The following is a 9,234-nucleotide window of genomic DNA, read 5'->3' on the forward strand; positions in this document are numbered from 1 at the left end:
GTACCGCGGTGGAGTAACACAGTACCTTTGTGATTCTTCATAGACATAAACAGAGAGAAGTAGTTCCGGCTACGATGTTCTTCCGCAAGACGCAAGCAGTTCTGTTTATTAACCGCTAGAGCGTCAAATGTTACCGACTGCAGCTTTATTAAAGGAAATATCTTTATGTGTGTGTGTTATCTTATGTGTATTGTAAGTGTGGGGGTAATTCATTCTGGGTCACTGAGTGTGATCTTCTTCTCATTGGAATGTATTTGAAGTCAGATGGGGAGGCCAGAGTACTATTCTGTTTAGCATCTTCTGGATGGTGGGGTGAGACCCTTGAAAATTTAATTCCTTTATAAACTTAGACTGTGGGGCCAGGTCTGTAACTTATATGCAAATTTTAAAAGGCTAAAATAATCTCTGAGACATACATTTCAAACGATTATCACTGATCCTATGCAGACGCTACACTGTTTTTACTGTTTACTGCATAAGTTATGCTGGTTTTACATGGTAAGCTTGTTGCTGTCTTCATGTGTGTCCCCTGACATTATTTATGAGTGTCACCTAATGGTGACACTCATAAATAATGTCAGGGGACACACATGAAGACAGCAACAAGCTTACCATGTAAAACCAGCATAACTTATGCAGCATAACTTATGCAGCTCCAAAATTTTCATTTTGGAGCTATTTTCCTGTTCTGACTAATGGTATGTTGGATTCAGTGTAAAACATGAATGTAATCTTTCCTTGAGGTCACAACAAAGTCTTCTCGTATCCAGCCAATGGTAGCACAACTGCAAGCAAACAAGAAAGTTCTATTTTCATATTCGTAATTCTTAGAAACTCAGATCTCTACAGCAATCAAGACTGATGATGATATGCATCAAGGGATATTCATCAAGTGCAACTTCCACACATTTTTGGATTAAATTTGGTGCATCTATCTCATGGTCAATGCCAGAGTTTCAATGGGCTGCAGAATTGGACTTTGTATTACAACCAACAAAGATATATCTTTGTTTCGCAAAAAGCCACTGTACCTAATTAGGAAGAATACCAGACAGTGTTCCTTGGTATCAAACATTTCCATATAATCAACACTGAAATATATATATGCAGTAAAAATAAAAAATAAAAATCAATAAATAAACATTTATTTTAGTTTGCCAAGGCACCATTTCTATTTTTTTTTTAGTTTATGTATACACACATTTATATCTGATTTACATTTTGAATTGTATTTCAACTTTAATTTAATGAACATGTTTTTAATAGTTTTAGTTAACAATAACAACACTGACACTCCAGTAAATTATATTGTGAACTGTATTGTAACATCCCCCACAAATAAAAGTAAAAAAAAAGAAAAACAAATATATATATATATATATATATATATATATATAAATCTGAAATATTTCATACAGTTATTAAAATGTACTTGACAGATCGTTATGAATGGAATACATATTTGCATCAAACATGAGTCAAAATCATCAATAGCTTCAGCTTCCATCATCAAATCAACTGCTATCTGAATGTTATGTTTAATTCATATTACACATCTGACATGGCTGAACATTTGGTGAGAGCAATGAACCACTTGTAAACAAGCTTTTGAGACACAGACTCACCTTCGACGTGCAGAGGTCAACCCCCTCAAGCTCCATATCTCTGAACAGTTTTATTTGTTTGTTTGTTATGATGTTGAAGACAAAAAGGTACTGCAACTCCTACCTGAGGTGTAAAAGAATACACAATTTGTTTACTAGGCTCACTTGTCCACATTCAGACATTTTTTATTTATTTTCTTCAGCTCTAAACCAGTGTTTACAGAGTGAAAATGCTTCCTCTACCTCAGTGTTCTGTTCGGCCACATAGTGACCTGGTCAAATATGAGCGAGAGCACATTTGATCCTAGATCAGATGACACTGCGCTTTCAGGGATTAGTTATAAATGAACATGTCTACATCTAGATTTCTATTTTCACTCCAAATGAATTGATGCTTGCTTAAATCACACCGGAGGTACACAGGCGGTAAACTGGAGACCTACCCCAATTAAAATCAACACCGCGATGACACCTGCTCAAGTACACATATCAGAACTAAGCTGATCGCACTGTCTATTCTCCTTTCTCTCTCTCTCTCTCTCTCTCTCTCCATCTCAAAGCTCTTCTATTAATTATGTGGCCTAATTACACCAGATCCCTCTGACTGACAAAACCAATAACCCAAAAATATTATTCGACAAAACAATACGGAGCTGCAGCATGTTTTCAAGCAATCCCACTGTCAGCTGGAATAATAGAAGATGAAGAAATCAATAAAATTGAGTGATTCTTTTACATGCAATGTATAAAAATATGGTTCAACAAGCTAAACCATGTCATGTTTTTCATGGAAGGGTTTAGCAGTGTGCACAACATGTATACAAAACCATTGCATACTGTACACATGTAAACATACATGTATGAATTCTCAAATTACAAGTGACAAAATTCAGACTGCACAAACTATCATTGCTGCAGTTCAAAACCCCTAGAATAATAATAATAATAATAATATATATATATATATATATATATATATATATATATATATATATATATATATATATATATATATATATATATATATATATATATATATATATATAAAAAGCAGTGTTAATTTTTGTATGAGCTTTTCAACTGCTCAATATAACAATTACATTTATGCAAAGCAATAAAAGCATCGGCCAAATGTGTAAATATAATGTACAACAACTCCTTTCCAAACGACAAACAAAATATAAAATAGCAAACTAAATAAAATAAATAACTAAATAAAATAATAATTTGGCATGATTTGAAGTAACTGAAATAATAATATATGCAGAATCAATGAAAATGAGCTATTGTTTTACATGCAATGTATTAAAATAAGATTCAATAAGCAAATACATGTCATGTTTTACTTATTTAGCATGGTGTTATAGTATGTACACAAAATCAATACATAGACATCAATACATACATACAAGTGGATAGGCATTTACATCTTTGGATGAAGGAATATTGATTCGCTATTCGGGAAGTGCTATATTTATAAAAGCATGGGAAGATAAACGCATTTATTTGTTGGTTTGAAAACTGAAAATTAATAAAAACAGCACAATGGGGGTTTGTCAGCTACATCCATTTTAATTAATGTTTTTTTTTTTTTTGGTTGAAGTGCTTGTTTAATGAGTATTGAAATGTTAATTGCAGTACAAAAAGCATAATCATTTCCATTTAAAATGCTGAACACATAAACAATAACAATAAGCATAAATTTTCTGCAAAGTGTGATTAGGGGATCCTAAATATTTGCCATCACCGTTCACTGTATAGCACTTAACGCCTATCTGCTTTAGGACTTTGAACATCTTTAATAACTGCTTCTCATGCTGAATCAAAAATGATTAGTATTCAATGTGAAAATATATTTGTGAGCTCTTGTCAGAAATATATGTTTGTCTCAGTGTGTGATGCTGGCGGATTGTCAGCCTGGAGGAAAATTTATGCATTAGGAATTTGCCTCATTAGACATATTCTGAACGGCTTCAGACTATTCAAAAGATAAATTTAGCACTGCTTTCATCTTAGTCGCTCAGTGTTTATGTGTCTTGGAAGCTTTTGCATGGAGTAATTGGCATCATTAACACAGTAAGACATTTTCATTAGAAGTTGCGTCACTCTCAAATAGCAACAACATTACAAAAAGTTTGATGATGGTGGTTGGTTATGACTGACAACTTTTAGTTGAGAACTTGATAAAACACTTATATCAACCATTTATATAAAACACATATTTCCATTGTTAGTAATTATTTGTATTGGATAATCATACAAATTGTTATATGAATTATATTACATTAATATTTTACCCAATATATGTGATTTATATTAACATAGCTTGCATATATTGCACTTTTATTTTAAACTATTGCATATTGCAAACTATCATTTCTACATAGACAAGCAGAAGCTGAGAAAGAGAAGGACTGTTTGAAAAGCAATGCTTGAACAACTGAAATAAGATTTCTGAAAGCTGTTTTTGTTTATTTATTATAGATTACATTTATGAAAAGCAATACAAACATGCCAAATGCAGAAATGTAGATGTATTGTACAACAACTACTTACAAACTCCTTAAAAGTTCTTGAAAATGATTTTGTATCGCATTAATGCAGCTACTAGCAATCCAGTAGCATTGTCTCTGTTATGCCGCAATGACAGCAGGTATTAAAATCAGATTAATATATTAATTTTGCTGTTATTATTTTGTGCACGCACTTCTTGAAATGACTAATGAATTACATTGCAGGTGCTATTTAATGTCTTTGCATTACCATCACCCTGAGGTTAGGTGCATGCATTGCGGTAGGTCTTTATTAAACATTAATAACACCAAACGTTTGGATGACTTTAATTGTTCTAAAATGTGGAAAATAGTTGCATCATAACAGAATGAATATTAATTAAGATAAACCTGCAAACTTTTCAAGGCTTTCCATTGTCACAGTTCTCAAACAATGTTAAAGGAATAATTCAATCAATCAATCCAAAAAAAAAAAAAAAAAAGACCCTAAGGCTATGCAAGATGTAGCTAAGTTTGTTAAATAAATAAATAAATATATATATATATATATATATATATATATATATATATATATATATATATATATATATATATATATATATATATATACACACACACACACACATACATAATACTTATAACACTTAATAATAATACTTAATGTCTTGACATCTTGTGTCTCTTACAAATACCCCGCGAAAAGCATTCATCATTAACACATTTTAAAGGGGTCATGAACTGTGAAATCAAAATTCCCTTTTGACATGTAAGAGGTCAAAACTTCTTTGTTAGTCTAAAAACAGCTAATATTGAAGCCAATATGCCAAAATGACAGGTTGTGGAATGTTCCACTTTATGACGTAATAGTGGGGCGAAACAGAAGAAGATCAGCGCCTGGATCTAAATCACTGCCTATTTAGCCCATCGAAAAATAAGGCGAACACAGGTCCACGCAGTAATCAATAAAGATATTTTGGAGAACAAGAAGATGCAGTGCAATGCCAAGCTGTGGAAAAGCAGTCTGGAAAAGAGTGGATGAACTTTATTTTTAATTAAATTACAGACCGTGTCAGTAAAAACTTGGTCATTTATTTACATCATTTTACTACGGATTTGTTTATAAATGAGGTACAATTCGAAGCAGGATTTTCAGGAAGATGAAACTAAATAATGTTGAATGCCGACTATATCAGATCTGACAGTAATGTTGCACCACATACGTGAGAGTAACTTTTTTTTATAATATGTGGTCACTATTGTTTGTATGTTATTACAGATTGTCTAATATGTTCTGAGTATTTACGCGTTTTAAATCTAAAACACAGCATAGTTAATTTATAATATCCGGCAGGAGTTGAAGTCCCTTAAGAAGCAGCACAAGGAAGCCAGTAAGGAGCAACGCCCCCCCCTGGAGGAGTTGAGAGCTGTCTTGAGGAAAAGGCTGATGACCTTGCGCAGGGCAGAATGGCACCGAAGGCGACGAAAGGAGAGATCCAGAAAGAGAGCTTCGTTCATTGCCAACCCCTTTGGCTTCACTAAACAGCTCCTGGGACAGAAGCGTGATGGAAAGTTGCTATGTTCAAAAGAGGAAATTGACCAGCATCTGCGCAGCACTTATAGTGACCCTCGCCAGGAAGAAGAGTTGGGTCAGTGTAGCATTCTTGTAAATCCACCCCCCCCCCCCCCCCCCACCAAGGAGTTTGACAGCAGGGAACCAATGTTAAAAGAAGTCCAGGAGGTTGTGCACAAGGCACGATCTAGCTCTGCCCCTGGACCAAGTGGAATCCCTTACAAGGTCTACAAGAACTGCCCCTTGCTACTCAGGCGACTCTGGAAAATCATTTGAGTCATTTGGAGAAGAGGAAAGGTGGCACAGCAGAGGAGATTTGCTGAGGGAGTCTGGATCCCCAAGGAAAAAGATTCCAAGAAGATCAATCAATTTAGAATAATCTCATTGCTGAGCGTTGAAAGAAAGATCTTCTTCAGTATAGTAGCCAGGCGTCTGACCAACTTCCTCTTAGCTAACAACTACATAGACACATCTGTGCAAAAGGGAGGAATTGCTGGTGTCCCAGGCTGCTTAGAACACACTGGAGTGGTAACTCAGCTCATCCGGGAAGCTCGGGAACATAAGGGAGACCTTACGGTACTGTGGTTAGACCTAGCCAATGCATATGGCTCTATCCCCCACAAGCTGGTCCAGACCACCATGACCAAGCACCATGTGCCACATCACATTGCAGATCTGACTATTACAACCATTTCAGCATGCGAGTATCTGCAGGAGGTGTGACATCAGATTGGCACAAACTGGAGGTGGGAATAATCACAGGCTGCACCATCTCAGTGATCCTATTTGCGGGAGCGATGAATATGATTGTCAAATCGGCTGAGCCTGAGTGTCGAGGGCCCCAAAGCAGAGGAGGGGTCCGCCAACCGCCAATTAGAGCATTTATGGATGACTTGACAGTTACCACAGAGTCAGTGCCAGGAGGAAGTTGGATACTCCAAGGACTGGAAAAGCTCATCCGGTGGGCACGGATGGAGTTCAAACCAACCAAGTCCCGTTCGCTAGTGCTGAAGAAGGGCGAGGTCATGGAGAAGTTCCATTTCAACATCCAAGGAGCAAAGATACCATCACTGTCCGAACAGCCAGTGAAAAGCTTGGGCAAGGTTTTTGACAGCAGCCTTAGAGACTCCGCATCAGTCCAGTCAACCTGCCAGGAGCTGGGCAGCTGGTTAAGAGCAATAGACCGTTCTGGCCTCCCAGGCAAGTTTAAAGCATGGATTTACCAACATGGTGTCCTGCCAAGAATACTCTGGCCGCTACTTGTGTACGAGGTTCCCATTTCTACGGTGGAGACCTTGGAAAGAAAGGTCAGCAGCTGTATCAGGAGATGGTTAGGGTTACACAGGAACCTCAGCAACATTGCCCTTTATGGAAACACCACAATGCTCCGGTTGCCTCTGAAATCCCTGGAAGAGGAGTTTAAAGTGACTCGGGCACACGGGGTGGTGATGTATAGAGACTCCAAAGACCCAAAGGTGGCCCAGGCAGGAGTGCTGGTGAGGACAGGGAGAAAGTGGAGCACCGAAGCCACTGTGCTGGATGCACAGGCACGTCTGAGGCACAAAGAGCTTGTGGGAGTGGTGGCCCGAGGCAAAGCAGGCTTAGGGATGTTCCCAACACCTCCTCAACATAAAGAATTGAAGGGGAAGGAGAAACGCAGCCGAATACAGGAAGAGGTCAGAGCTGCTGTGGAGGAAGGAAGGATGAGTAGAGCAGCTGGAATGGGGCAACAGGGGGCCTGGACAAGGTGGGAGCAGGCCATGGACCGCAAGGTGACCTGGACGGAGCTCTGGCAAAGCGAGCCACACCGCATAACCTTCCTGATTCTGGCAGTGTACGACGTCCTGCCTAGCCCAGCAAACCTATGTACGTGGGGAAAAGCAGACACACCAACTTGCCAATTGTGCCCAGCTCGGGGAACACTGGAGCACATTCTGAGTTCCTGTCCAACAGCGCTCGGCCAGGGTCGGTACACTTGGCGTCACAACCAGGTGCTGAAATATATTGCAGACACCATCAGCAAAGAGATCATCAAAGGCGGCCGAGGGAGCCACACCATTTGCTCAATCGCATTTGTTAGGGCAGGAGAACAGCCACAAGCAGGGAGGAAGGCACCAGCAGGGATCCTGGCATCAGCCAAGGACTGGAAACTCTCTGTGGATTTGGAGAAGCAGCTGAAATTCCCCCAGCACATTGTTAGCACAACTATGAGGCCATATATCATTCTAGTCTCAGAGAGCACCAAGAGCATAATCATCATGGAGCTGACTGTGCCATGGGAGGACCGCTTGGGAGAAGCCCACGACAGAAAGATGACCAAATATGAACACCTCGTCACAGACTGCCGAGCACAGGGCTGGAAGGCGAGATGCATGCCTATCGAGGTTGGCTGCAGAGGATTTGTGGGGCGCTCCCTTCACAAAGCCTTTACTGCGCTGGGCATTTCAGGAACAACAAGGAGCAGGGCCATTAAGAACATCACCGACGCAGCCGAGAAAGCCTCGAGATGGCTCTGGATCCGCAGAGGAGCACCATGGGGGCAAGCGAGTGCTACCTGAACACGAGTCGCTGTCTGATCAGCCGCGGCTGGGTCGCCTGGGCGAGGGTGTCTGATGTTGAAAGACCCGAAACATCCGAGGACCTCAGGTAACATCACTGATGATGTGTTCAGGTGCATCTGAAGATGTGTTTCAAGAACTATAAAGGATGTAGGCTGTTAAACATGCACAACTGTTGTCCAATCATAGCAGTGGCTTTTTACTTCTGAATCTAAAATCTGCCAGACATATTCAAACAAAGCTTTTTGATGAGGGGGGTCAAAACAGGACAGAAAGTAGCCTATTACTTCTAAGTTATGATTTAAAAAAATAATAATAATAATAAAAAATAATGTAAAAAAAATAAGATAGCATTATAAGTGGACCTCAGAGAACGGAGAACAGTACAAAATAATGATAATAATAATAATAATAAATAAATAAAAAAACAGTTCATGACCACTTTATCTTTAAACCGTGGCTCACATCTAAAATACCTCTAGCCATAATATTGCTTTTCCCACTGAAAAAAGAAAAAAAGAAAAGTATTGTCTGAATCAGGAGAGAAATATGCACATATCAACTACTCTATGAGAGAACAACAGGGGATGGACTTTTTCACTGGAGGAAGCATTATTCTGTATTATGGGCTCATATTTTAGCCAGAAGTGATATTTTGTTGTAATAATGCCTGAATAATGAATCTGTTTATTTGAATGAATTTCAAATATGTAACTTTCCGGTACACAATACATACATTGATGGAGTATATTGTGGATGATTGATATGTTTTTATCAGCTTGGACTCTCATTCTGATGGCACCCATTCACTGCAGAGGATCCATTGGTTAACAAGTGAGTAAATTTTTGGCAAATTCCTCTCTTTAAGAGGTCAGCTCAGACATTTCTGCATGTGTCATGAACATGGCATTGCATGTTTGTTCAAACTGCACAATCCTTACAAAAATCCATGTGACAGTCTGGCGCTACTTCCCACCAATCTAACACCA

At 38.6% G+C, this 9,234-nt stretch overlaps 1 pseudogene; it reads left to right on the forward strand.

Moving 5' to 3' along the window:
• The window catches only part of LOC113106739 (uncharacterized), a 38,640-nt pseudogene extending 30,382 nt beyond the window's left edge, over window positions 1-8,258 (forward strand).
• The last annotated feature ends 976 nt before the right edge of the window (window positions 8,259-9,234 follow it).

Source organism: Carassius auratus, chromosome 1 (assembly GCF_003368295.1).
Source record: "Carassius auratus strain Wakin chromosome 1, ASM336829v1, whole genome shotgun sequence".
In the NCBI taxonomy this organism is placed as follows: Eukaryota; Metazoa; Chordata; class Actinopteri; order Cypriniformes; family Cyprinidae; genus Carassius; species Carassius auratus.